We start from the raw sequence: 11,446 nt of genomic DNA on the forward strand, positions 1-11,446 counted from the left end.
TCAGCAGGACAGCCCTTTGGATGAGACTCCGGTGGAGGCAGGGGACCCCAGAGAGCTACCATGTGAGCCTAGGCTTCCCCCGTCTCTAGAACTTCCATTCCTAAACCTGGTAATTGTATCTTTTGTGCTCTTTTCATCCAAGGAATATGGACAATATGGTCTCTACTGCAAATACCTAACTCTGCTGTTGTAGAGCAATGTGGCCATAGACAGGTGGATGAACATACTATGTTCCAATAAAACTTTATTTGCAAAAGCACACAGCAGGCTGGATTGGGCAGACTGGTTGATTGTCAATGACTGTTCTGGTCTTTTCCTGAAGGAGGAGGCTGAAACTTAGATGGGAGCTGCCTGAAGTTCTTGTGTGACCTTAGGCAGTGTCTTGACCCACAGTGCCTCAGTTTTCTCATGTGCCCCTTGTGCTGGTTGGAAGGTGAGTTGCAATGGTTCTGCCAGTTCTTGACACTTGGTGCATTCCTGAGTTTTCCACTGGATCTGGCAGAACCGCTGTATCCGACTCCGTCTCTGAAATGGTCCCACTGGCCCGTGGTGTCTCACCTGGATTCCTGCCACAGCCTCTGGCTCTTCTCCCCACTTCCTCCCTGAAATTACAGTCCATTCTTTATACACATCCAGAGAGCACATTTGCAAGTATAAATCAGAAGTTCCTGTCCCTTTTCTGAAACTCTTCAGTGGCTTGCCACTGCTTTGATGACAGTACATACTATTCAAAGTCTTGCCTTGTCTGGCCCCGCCTCCTTTCCAGACCCGTTCTCTTCCCTTCTCCGGCTCTTTCTTCACACTCCAGCCATGTCGGCCTTCATGCATGTCATGTGTGTTCTTCTCTCAGGACTTTTGCACATGGTCCAGCCTAGAGTGTTCTTCTCAAAGATTGTTGCATGACTGCTTCCCCATCACCTCAAGGCCTCAACTCCAGTCTCACCTCCTCAATGATGCCTTCCTTGAACCTGCCTTCTAAATATGTCTTCCCTAACCATTCTGCAACATATCTAACGGTGAATTATATACACAGCAGCTTGCAGTGTCTGGAATTACACTGCATTTTATTTACTCATTTATTCTCTGCTTCAGTAGATACTAAATCTCAGGAGGACTTCCTCTGTCTTAGTACTATGGTATCCACGGTGCTGGCACATAGTAGTTGTCTGTGTATGTTGAATGAATGAATGAATGATGCCTGTGTGCCTGAGGACCCACCCATGTAGTACTTCTTCCATCCTGGTCCTGTGTTTTCTTCTTGGTGCTGGAAGAAGTTGCACCCTCTCACCCTCAGGGGGCCCTGTTCTCACAGCATGGGGAGAAATTTCTCCTCCGTTGAGATCAGAGGGCCTCTGGCCAAAGGACTGTTAGCCAGAGCTGTAGCCCTTGTCCATGGCCTGCAAGGCTTCATTGGTGCTATCTCTGAATGAGGATCCATTGAGTTCTCTCCCTTTGGACAGTCTTTAGAATATGAAGCAAATAACTTTGTGGGGTTGTATATTTTTCCCTTGGTTCTGGAAATATGGATCCCTGCTTGCTTCTTTTGGAGCAGGTACTTGATGGAAGTAAGCTGAGTAGCCCTTCAGTCCAAAGAGGTCTTAACCCAAGAGCCTCACACATGCTGGGCAAGTGCTCTCCCCCTGAGCTATCTCCCAGCCCAGGTCTCCTAAGGAGAAAGGTGATGACTAGGGCCCAGTTGTCCCACAGCACCACAGCACCCATCAGTGGATAAATGGATTTTTATGGGTTGAATCATGTCCCAAGAGAATATATGTTAAAGTCCTAGGCCCAGGTCCCTCAGAATGTGACCTCATTTGAAAATAGGGTGATTATAGTTGTAATTATTTTAGATGAAGTCATGCTGGAGTGTGTGGGTCCTTAATCCTGTGTGATTCATCAGGGTCCTTATAAGAAAGAGGCCCAAAGGGGGAAGATGGCCCTGTGAAGACAGAGGTGGAAATTGGAGGTATGCTGCCCTAAACTTCAATGCCTGGGGGACCAGAGGCAGTGATAATTGTCTTACTCTCTTCTGGCTAGTTTCATTCCTTTCTATATCATGGAAAAGACCCTTTCTTCCAATGGAGGATCAGCACATTGCATTGCACGTATGTATTCTTCAAAGCCACACTTCTGATTAATGGGTCAACCTCCTTTTTCTCTTTTTTAACTCATCCATTAGCCTTGAAGACCAGTGGAATAAACACATCACCTTTTACTTTACTGCATACCTTTTACATTTACGTTTACTTTTTCTCATTCTGTTCTGAGTTCCAGCTACACTGATTTCAACAAACTGTTTTTGTTCTGGGTTCCAGTTAAATTGATTTGGGGGACTGCTGTGTAGTCAGTGCCCTCGGAACTTTGAGTTTGAAAGGGGCCACGGTGGTGTATCACATAGGCTGGGCACTGCGAGAGGGACCAGCAGGTGTGTCGGGTACCAAGAGGAGGTCACAGATCGCGTGGTGGAGGTCATAAAGGACCTCTGCAAGTGGTGACTTTTAAGGTGGTCCTGAGGACAGTTAAGACTTCAGCATTGTGTGCATGATAGGATTTGGGTCTCTAAGGTAGCGAAAGTAGGGGAACTTGTTCCCATAATAGTAGGTTAGCCAGAGCCACTGAAACTCCCAAAGACTGCCGGAGAGGAGCTGGAATGGTGAGTGCGGGTTGATTGCTGGGCTGGGGAGGCTGCATTTCAGGAGGCAGGGAAGGGATGGAGGGTTTTGAACAGAGGATGACATGATCAGCGTATGACTTAGAAAGGTAACCGAGGTGATGCAGGGGTCACTGGATATAGGGAGACCAGTTTGGAGGTTACTGAGATGGAGAGAGAATAAATTCATTTATTCATCACTGTGCCCTGTGCTGGTCCTGACACCAGAATAGGTAGCAAGGCCACCAAGATGTGTAATCTGCTGCCTCTGAACTCAAGATGTTTATAATAGTGACAGCTGCTGCTGGCTGTTCTTGCCAGGCACAGTCTGAAGCCCCTGTATACATTATCATTCTCAGGCCTCATAGCAACCCAGTAACATGCAGGCCATAGTTATCCCCATTGAATAGATGAGGTGCTAAAGCCCTAGGAGATGAAATGTTTCACCCAGGTCACACAACTGGTTCCTAAAGGAACTATGACTAGCCTGCAGAGCCCTGAACCCAAACTGTTGGCTCCATATACCAAACAAGTCAAGCCAGAATACTCTGAGGTCTCCCTGATAGCTGTAGGTGCCAGCTGTATGTGAGCCCATAGAGAGCCAGGGAACCAGATGGCTGGGCAGGGAGGGCTTCCTGAGGGGCATCCTGGCCCAGTCTTTTCAGGTGAGAAAGATGTAGCCGGGCACTGAAGGTAGCGGTGGAGTGGGGAGCAAAGGGATTTCAGATAGAGGGGACAGAAGTGTCAAAAATCCTTAGTGGGGAAAATGGCAAGGGGTATTTAGGGCTTCTAGGTTTAGTTTGCTGGTCCCTAAAAAGTATAGCCAGAGTAGGACTAGAAGAATCTGGAATGCAGGTGGGGCCAGGCCCATGATCTGGATTCCACCTCCAGCACTTGGGAGCATGAGAGGTGTTCCATGGTGAAGCCATGTGATCAGATTTGCTTTCTCAAGGGTCTTGGGGTTCAATAGTTGAGACTCTGGGAGGTCATTTTGTCAGCCACGGTAAGGTGTTTGCATCCAGGTCAGGTGAGGCAGAGAGACTCCCAAGACAAGCCTCCAGAACCCCATACTCTTAAGCCTAGGACCTGATCTGGAAGGCTCACTGGGCCTAGACTTCTTCTTCATTCAGCTTATCATTTATCCATCAGTATTTGACAGAATACTGAAAGTGCCCCATGCTGGCTCTCTGCTAAGCAGAAGGATATGGTCTTTGCCCTTGAGGACCAGCTGGACCACTAGGCACATAGTTCCAGGGTAGGGTTCATGTGCAGTCAGAGTGAATGTGGCCTGAGGGCACAGTATAGGACACTGTAGCCTTCAAACAGGCTTCCTTCCTGCCACTTCTCTCCTTGCCGCTCCCTGTCTTCACCCCTGGGCTTTTAAGGCCACAGGTTTGCCTGGGTTTGAATCTCAACTTGGCCCTTTACCAGCTGTGTGACTTTGGGAACATTCCGTAATCTCTTTGCTCATTTCCTCCACTTAATGGTCCCTACTTCATAGAATAGTTACTTGGATCGTGTAAGGTCACAATGCAAAGCACTTGGACTAGTGCCTGGCACTTAATAAGTGCTACATAGATGCCATTAATATCAAAGGTCTGGGATCTCTTAGGCTTATCTCTCTGTGTTGGGCACATTTAGGATTCAAAACTATGTTAGTAAGGATTCAATCAGGAGAGAAAGTACACAGAAATTTGAATACAGGAAGTTTAAGGAATTACTAACTATAACAGGAGATTAGAGTAATAAAATTGGCTAATTAGAAGTAAAAGGAGCTCTAAAGTTTATAGGAATACCAGATACAGGAGTGGCCACTACCCATAGGGCTGAGGTGAGTGCCTAAGGAGCACCCACACCCCTGTGTTGAGGTCAACCCTGGGGAAATCCCTCCCCACAGGGCTGAGAGAGAGTGTGCCCAAGGAAGAAGCCCCTTGGGCTGAGGTCTTGACCTGTGAGAGGGCACAGCTGTGCTTACTGAGGGCAGAGTAGCTGCTGCATTGCACACCAGTGAAGCTGGGCGATAGGGTTCATGGTGAGATGCCTCATGGAAGGCATTTATTTGCTATGAAACCATCCAAAGAGTGGGCGCTGTGGGAGCTGCTGGCACTGGGTGCTGTTGGCTGCCACATGCTGCCAGAGCCTGGCAGTGCAAGAGGAGGGATGGGAGGAGCTGGGCATGGAGAACCTAGTGCCCATGGAGCCACCCTCACCTCCTATCCACCAAACACCAGGAGCAGGTTGAAAGCCTTCCTCCTGCAGTGTCTGCCCACGTCTTCCCCTGACCACTGCAAATACCAGATTAGCTGGCAAGGAAAACAGGTTTAAGGTCCAGAACCATTTTTTGTGTGGCAGGCAATGAAGGTGGGTTTTTAGCTGAGAGGTAATAAATTGTTAACTGACTGTCTCAGTCAGTTTGGGCAGATAGAACAATACCCCAGAGACTGGGTGGTTTAAACATTGTTTCTCACAGTTATGAAGGCTGAGATCAGGTGGTCAGGTTCTCAGTAGGGTCCTCCCTCTTCCTGGTTGACAAATAATTACTTTCCTTGCTGTATCCTCACCTTGCAGAGAGAACACACACAAGGATCTCTTCTGAGGGCACTATTCCCACTCAGAGAGCTCTACCCTGGTGTCCTAAGTACTTCCCAAAGCCCAAGACTCTAAGTGCCATTGCGTTGGTGGGAGGGATTTCACCATGAATTTAGTGGTGGTAGGACAAAACTCAGTCCTCCACCCTGGCACAGAGTCTGATTCAGGGTGTTAGTCCTGTGCATGTGCTCTGTTGTGTAGTAACCTGCTGGGGTAACGATAGCAGTCAAACACATTTTTTTCCCTGTGGCAAAAATGTATTCACACTATGTAGATAAATAAAGACTATATAGCCTCATCTCTATTCAGGTCAGGCTCTGTCACTAAATGAGTTATTAAAAAGGAGTTATTAAAAAAAGCTTTTTGGATTTTGGATTGAGGCTGAGGGATGGTTGACCTCATTACCTTTCTCCACACAGCAGTCAGATCTTTTGGAAATGTAAATTCCTCCACAGCTCTCCTGGGAACCCACAAGGGGCTTCCTGCTCTAGGATAAAGAGTAAACTCCACTCCGTACCGCACATTGTCTTCCCCTTCCCCAGGTCTGCCCTCCAGCCGCACTGTCCTCAAATAAGCTACTTGTCCTGCAACAGAGCCTTTGGACACTTCCTTCTCACTGCGTGGAATGTTCTTTTGGTACACACACACACACACACACACACACACTGTGCTCGGAAACACAGCCTCATCCTTCAGACCTCAGTGCAGGTGTTTCTGCCTGAGAGGAGCTTTCTGAGCCCCCTTTTCCTAGCCCTCACCCCACCTGAGGCTTTGTTCTTTAAAGAACATGCCTTAGTTTGTGATTATGCAAACTTACAGTGAGCATGATTGTTTCATTAATCTGTCCTCCTGTTAAACTGTGAGTCTATGTGAGAACAGTGGTTGAGTCTCTTCTTTCCCCCATTTTGTGAGCCCTGCTGTTTACACAGTGCTTAGCGTGTGACATATTTGATGAATGAAAACAGGAATGACCATCTTGGATTGGATCTTGAACCAGGAAAGAAAAAATTAGGCATTAAAGAAAATTACTGAAGCAACTGGCAAAAATTTGGACTTTAGATTGGATAGCAGTGTTGTATGGTTGTTAAATTTCCTGATTTCAATGTCATTATTCTTAGGAAATACACAATGAAGAATTTAGGAGTAAAGTTTTACCATGTCTTCAACTTTTGGGTTCAGAAAAATAAAATTAGATATAAATAGGGAAGAAGAAGAAAGAATGAAAAACATGAACGTATATGAAAGCTATACAGGAAATCCTTGTACTTCTTGCATCTTTTCTATAAGTTTGAAATTATTTCACACTAAAAAGTTTTTTTTTTTAATTCAGTGATTAGAAATGAATGAACGAAAGGGGAAAGGAAGGCTTCAAGTGCAAAAGCAAGAGGTCAGGAGGGGCTTTCAGGAGGGCTATGTGCTTGGCTGGGAAAGGAAGAGCAGGGGACAGAGCTGGACCCCTTCTGGTGTCTCTCATGGGAGTAGGGTGTTGCGCGGCTCACTCAGCTTGAGGGTCTCTATCTACATTTTCACGTCTTGTTCCTTGTGATTTTTGATACACGAAGCCAGGCCATCCCCAGTTCTTCCATTTGATTTCCTTTTTCACTTAATAACAGGGAGCTATCGTCCCAAGTATGCAGATGACTCTTTCTGTCCTTAAATTATGGCTTCCCTGTTGTAGAGGTTTAATCTTGAGTAGTAAAGCACCATGGGTTTCCTGTTTGAGTTACATATTGCTGCATAACAAATTATCTCAAAATGTGGAGAATTAGCACAACAAGCATTTGTTATTGCAGTTTCTCTGGGTCATGAATTTGGGCTTTGCTCAGAGGTCCTGCCCCAGCGGCTCTCATGAGGTCACAGTCAAGATGTTGGCCAACTCCACTGGCATCTGGAGTCTCAGATGGGGCCCAGCAGTCTGAGGACTCGCAGGAGGACTCTGTTGCTCAGCACGTGGACTTCTCCACGAAGAAGCTTGAATGCCCTGGCAGCATGACAGCTTGCTTTCCCAGAGCAAGTGATCCACGAAACAGGGAAGAGGGAGCTCACCAATAAGAGCAGGTGGCACAAAGGGAAAGCACAGTTCCTTCTATGACCTAATCTGGACTCATCCCTCATCCTTGATGCTTTTTTCTGTTAGTTAGAAGTGAGGCATGAAGTTCAGCCCTTGTGCAAGAAGAGAATTAGACTCTACCTCTTGAAGGGAGGAGTGAGAGAATTTGGGGACATTTTAAAACCACTATTGTGTGCGTGACACTAAATGGCACATGGAAGGAATCTAAGGTACAGACTGAAACTTATATCTGGTAGGAAAGTAAGAAATGCCCTGAAATGCCCTAGGAGCCAAGGTATTCCATGGTAGACGGCTTTAGGGAGGTCTTTGGAAAGGAGGAATCGCAACGAATGGCACAAAGGGAAGCTCTCGGGAGAGCTGACACCTGCCTTCACAGATGGGCAGCTTTCCCCTTGGTTCTTGACCCTGATTATTGACACTGACATACAACGATAATGAATAACGATGGTAGCACTTGAACATTTTCACTGCAAGAGGCACCTTGGCAGGTAGGACTGCTGCATAGCACATCTTTCCTGGTGAATAGCATCCCTTGGACTGTACAGTGGACCATCCTCCTGCCCATTTAGTAAGGCTTTGAGCTTCCCTATGGGGTCAGTACCATTACACAGAGAACAAAGAGAAGCCTTCAGAAATCAAGTGACTTATGCGAGGTGGCATGGCTAGTAAGTGGCAGAGCTGTTAGGCCCTTGGCCCAGAGACAGACCGATCGGGTTAACTTCCAGCTTCTCTGCTTCAGGTCCTTGCATACGCATCTTGGACCTGTTTGGTTTTGGTTTCCTTATCTGCACTGTGCACCTTATTCAGCGTGGTGCCTGGTTTCTGGCAAGCATCGGTTGCTATTGCTGTCGTCAGCTCGCAGGGGCACACATTGCTTTGCTGTCTTCAAGTTCGTTGCCTCAGTTTGTTATAAAGGGTTGAGATGAGAGAAACAAGTGGTAACTACAGCAACCTGCTCTCCCAGTGTGTGGATTAAGAATTGGAAGGGGAAAACAACGTGTCCAGGATGAACATTCTGGCAATGTGCCGTCAGTGTCTGCTGTTCCCTGTTTCTGTTTTATTCCCATGAGAATCTGACTGCTTCCTGGGATGCCTGACGGTTCCCTCCTCTGTGCAGGCCCAGATAGTGGCCGACCTGGGTTCTAGGAAGCTGAACGGGAGCTGGCAACTTTCTCTGAAGTGCTGTCCCTGTGGAGGAGCAAGGAGCCTGCCTTAGATAAGTGTGAAAGCAAGTTGGGATACAAGCCGGTGCTGTGTGTTCTTGAGTCAATTGCTAAATCTTTCTGGTCTCTGAGAGCCTCCTTTACAAAATGGGCTTGGCAATCCTTCCCCACCAGAGTTCTTTGTCTGAAAGAAGATGTTTTTGAAACCATGCAAGCACAGTGCAAGGTCTCAGAACCCTTCATTCCTTTCCAGCCATTTGAGAAATATGCCTTCTTCAAACAAGTGAAATGTACACAGGTTGTTTGATGGGAATCACTTCTCCCTACCCACTGCCACCCACACCCTATTTGCTAAAACATTGTTGAGAAAAAACAGTTTTGATCTGAATTCTGAGGATGAAATCAGCCCTCCAAACTAAAGCAAGAACCACATAGTTCTTACAAAGTAAGTGGAATTTCAAATTTTAACCCAGTAACCAACCTGGTGACTTGTCTTCTAGAAGGAACCCTTTTTCTTCTTTAATGAATTGGCATTTGTGGTCTGTGCTGGTTCACTGTGGAATTCAGCCGAATGTCTCATTGACTGTGGTCACAGAGGCAGCAGCCCTCACTCCCGTGGGAATAAAAGAGCCTACTTTGAGACTAAAAAATACCCCCAACCTCCTCCCTTTCATTTCCTCACCTTATACTAAAACACTTCCTTATTGAAGCTTAAAGAAAAGGACTATTTTTTTTTTCAGGTTTTAAAATCGGTTTGGACATGCATGAACCATTTTTTTTCTTAAATTACTGCACATCTCATTGTGTTTTGTACATTGAGGTTATGAGTAAACCTGCCCTGGATCATGTGGCTCAAAGTGACGGAAAGAGACCCTACCAGCCCCCTGTGCAGGAGACTCCCTCTCAGTTTCTCCCTCCATTTTCTCATCGTTAAACTATATTTCCCCAAAGACAAAAAGAAAAGAGGTAATAGAAAGGGGAGGAGAAGTGTTAGAGGGAAACCTGGAGCTGTCAGAGATTTCTGATCTCCAGCAGTCTGACCTCAGAGTGGTGAAACTTGGAGTCCCTGCCCCATCTCTAACATGGGGATAATAGCAGTAGTAGCCATGTTGTAGGGCTGTGGCCAGAACGACCTGAGAAAATACACAAAGGAAAAATGCCTTGTAGATTCCACTACACCATGTGCACACTGAGATACGATTGCATCAATGTATAAGTTGTGTGATTTTTAAGAATTTGCTTTTAAAAGATTGTTTTTACTTTTTGAAACTGTTTGAGTTGCAGAGGCGCCTTGGTGCCACTTAGCATGACGTCCTGCTCTGGAAAGGAACACTGTGAGCAGTGTGCTCAGAGGTAGCCTGCAGCTGCCCTGGCTCCAGGATGTGGAGGGCACCACCTCTCCCTTTCCTTTCTTCCCCTCACCTTCCCAGCCTTTTCATTTTTCTTGATAAAGGATAGAGCAGTTCTTTTCCTCTTCTCTAAGACAGACAGCAGAAGATGCTGTCATAGTTAAAAACAAGTCAGTGTGCCTGGCATGCATTCGGCAGATCTGCCCTCTGCGCCCACTGCTGCTGCAGGTGCGCCCGCCTGGCCCTCCTGTCTCCCAAGTATCTGACTTGCTTGTTCAGGAGACCTGATAGTTTCTGTATCAGAGCTCCTGAGTTCTTAGGGCTAAGGCATCTGCCCTTGGGCAGGAGGGGGAATCGCCAGGGGACTCTAAGCTCTGTACATCTGAACACTTTTCTCCTTTTCAGCTGGTAGTTTTTTCTGGCTCTAGGTATAGGAGGATTTATCTGTGAAGGTGCAGTGGTGACAGTAATTGTTGCCTTCTTTCTTCCCTTCACCCCCTCTCCTCTGAAATGGGAGAGAAAACCTGTTCGCATCAGGAGTGCTTCTGCTGTTGGTATTTTCATTGCTTTCTATTTAAAGATGTTACAGTGAGGGAGGGGTCAGAGAACAGAGGTGGCAAGATCCAGGAGATCATCTCAGCCAACACTCTACAAACTCTCTGGAAGTCCAAGCCCACTTGAAATATCCAGTTTCAGTGTTGGAAGTGTCCTGTAAATATGTTTCTACTTCTTTAATTACATACACACACACATACACACACACACACACACACACACACACACACACACATACACACACACACATATTCTCTCACACACACTCACACTCACACACATTCTGGGGTTGAACTCAGGGACATTTTACCACTGAGATCCATCCTTAGTCTTAATTACTATTTTTATTATTATTATTTTAATTTTGAGACAGGGTCTTGCTTAAGTTGCTGAGGCTGGCCTTGAACTTGAAATACTCCTGACTCAGTCTCCCAATTTGCTGGGAATACGGGCATGTGCCACTGTGCCTGGCTCTCTTTAATCTTTTTAAAGTTGTAATAAGAATAATTTTTAAAAACTGCTTCTAAGTGTTGTGTTCCACATTTTATATGGTAAAAATCACCAGTTTATTCTCATAGCATCTAGTTAATTAAAGATAATCCAAAGAGTCCAGGTAGGGCAGGCTGTGTGGATTTTTTTAAAAGTATCTGCCTACTCATATAGATACATCTACATCCATTAAATCAGATTTTCTCAGTATTGGGCAGCTGAAGCAAAACAGAGGCAGATATAAGCTTCAACCTGTTGTCTCTGACTTCTGAGTTCCAGTTATTCATGGTGATCAAAACAACCTCATTAGTTAACTTTATAGTAAATAAATGCCATTAATTTGAAAACTAAGAATTAATAATAATAAAATGCAACTTTCTGTCTTATTAAATGAAAGACTTGACTCACTGAAAACCTATCTGTTTTTCAGAGAACATTGAGCTAGCATCCCTCATCATCATTACTTGCTTATTAAATGTCCCAGTTCATTAATGTACCAACCTGATATTTGCACAAGAAGGTCTACGTACTGGCAACTACATTTATATATTCATATTCACATCCCAGCAATTGCTTTTTA

This window comes from Callospermophilus lateralis, chromosome 11 (genome assembly GCF_048772815.1).
Source record: "Callospermophilus lateralis isolate mCalLat2 chromosome 11, mCalLat2.hap1, whole genome shotgun sequence".
Lineage (NCBI taxonomy): Eukaryota > Metazoa > Chordata > Mammalia > Rodentia > Sciuridae > Callospermophilus > Callospermophilus lateralis.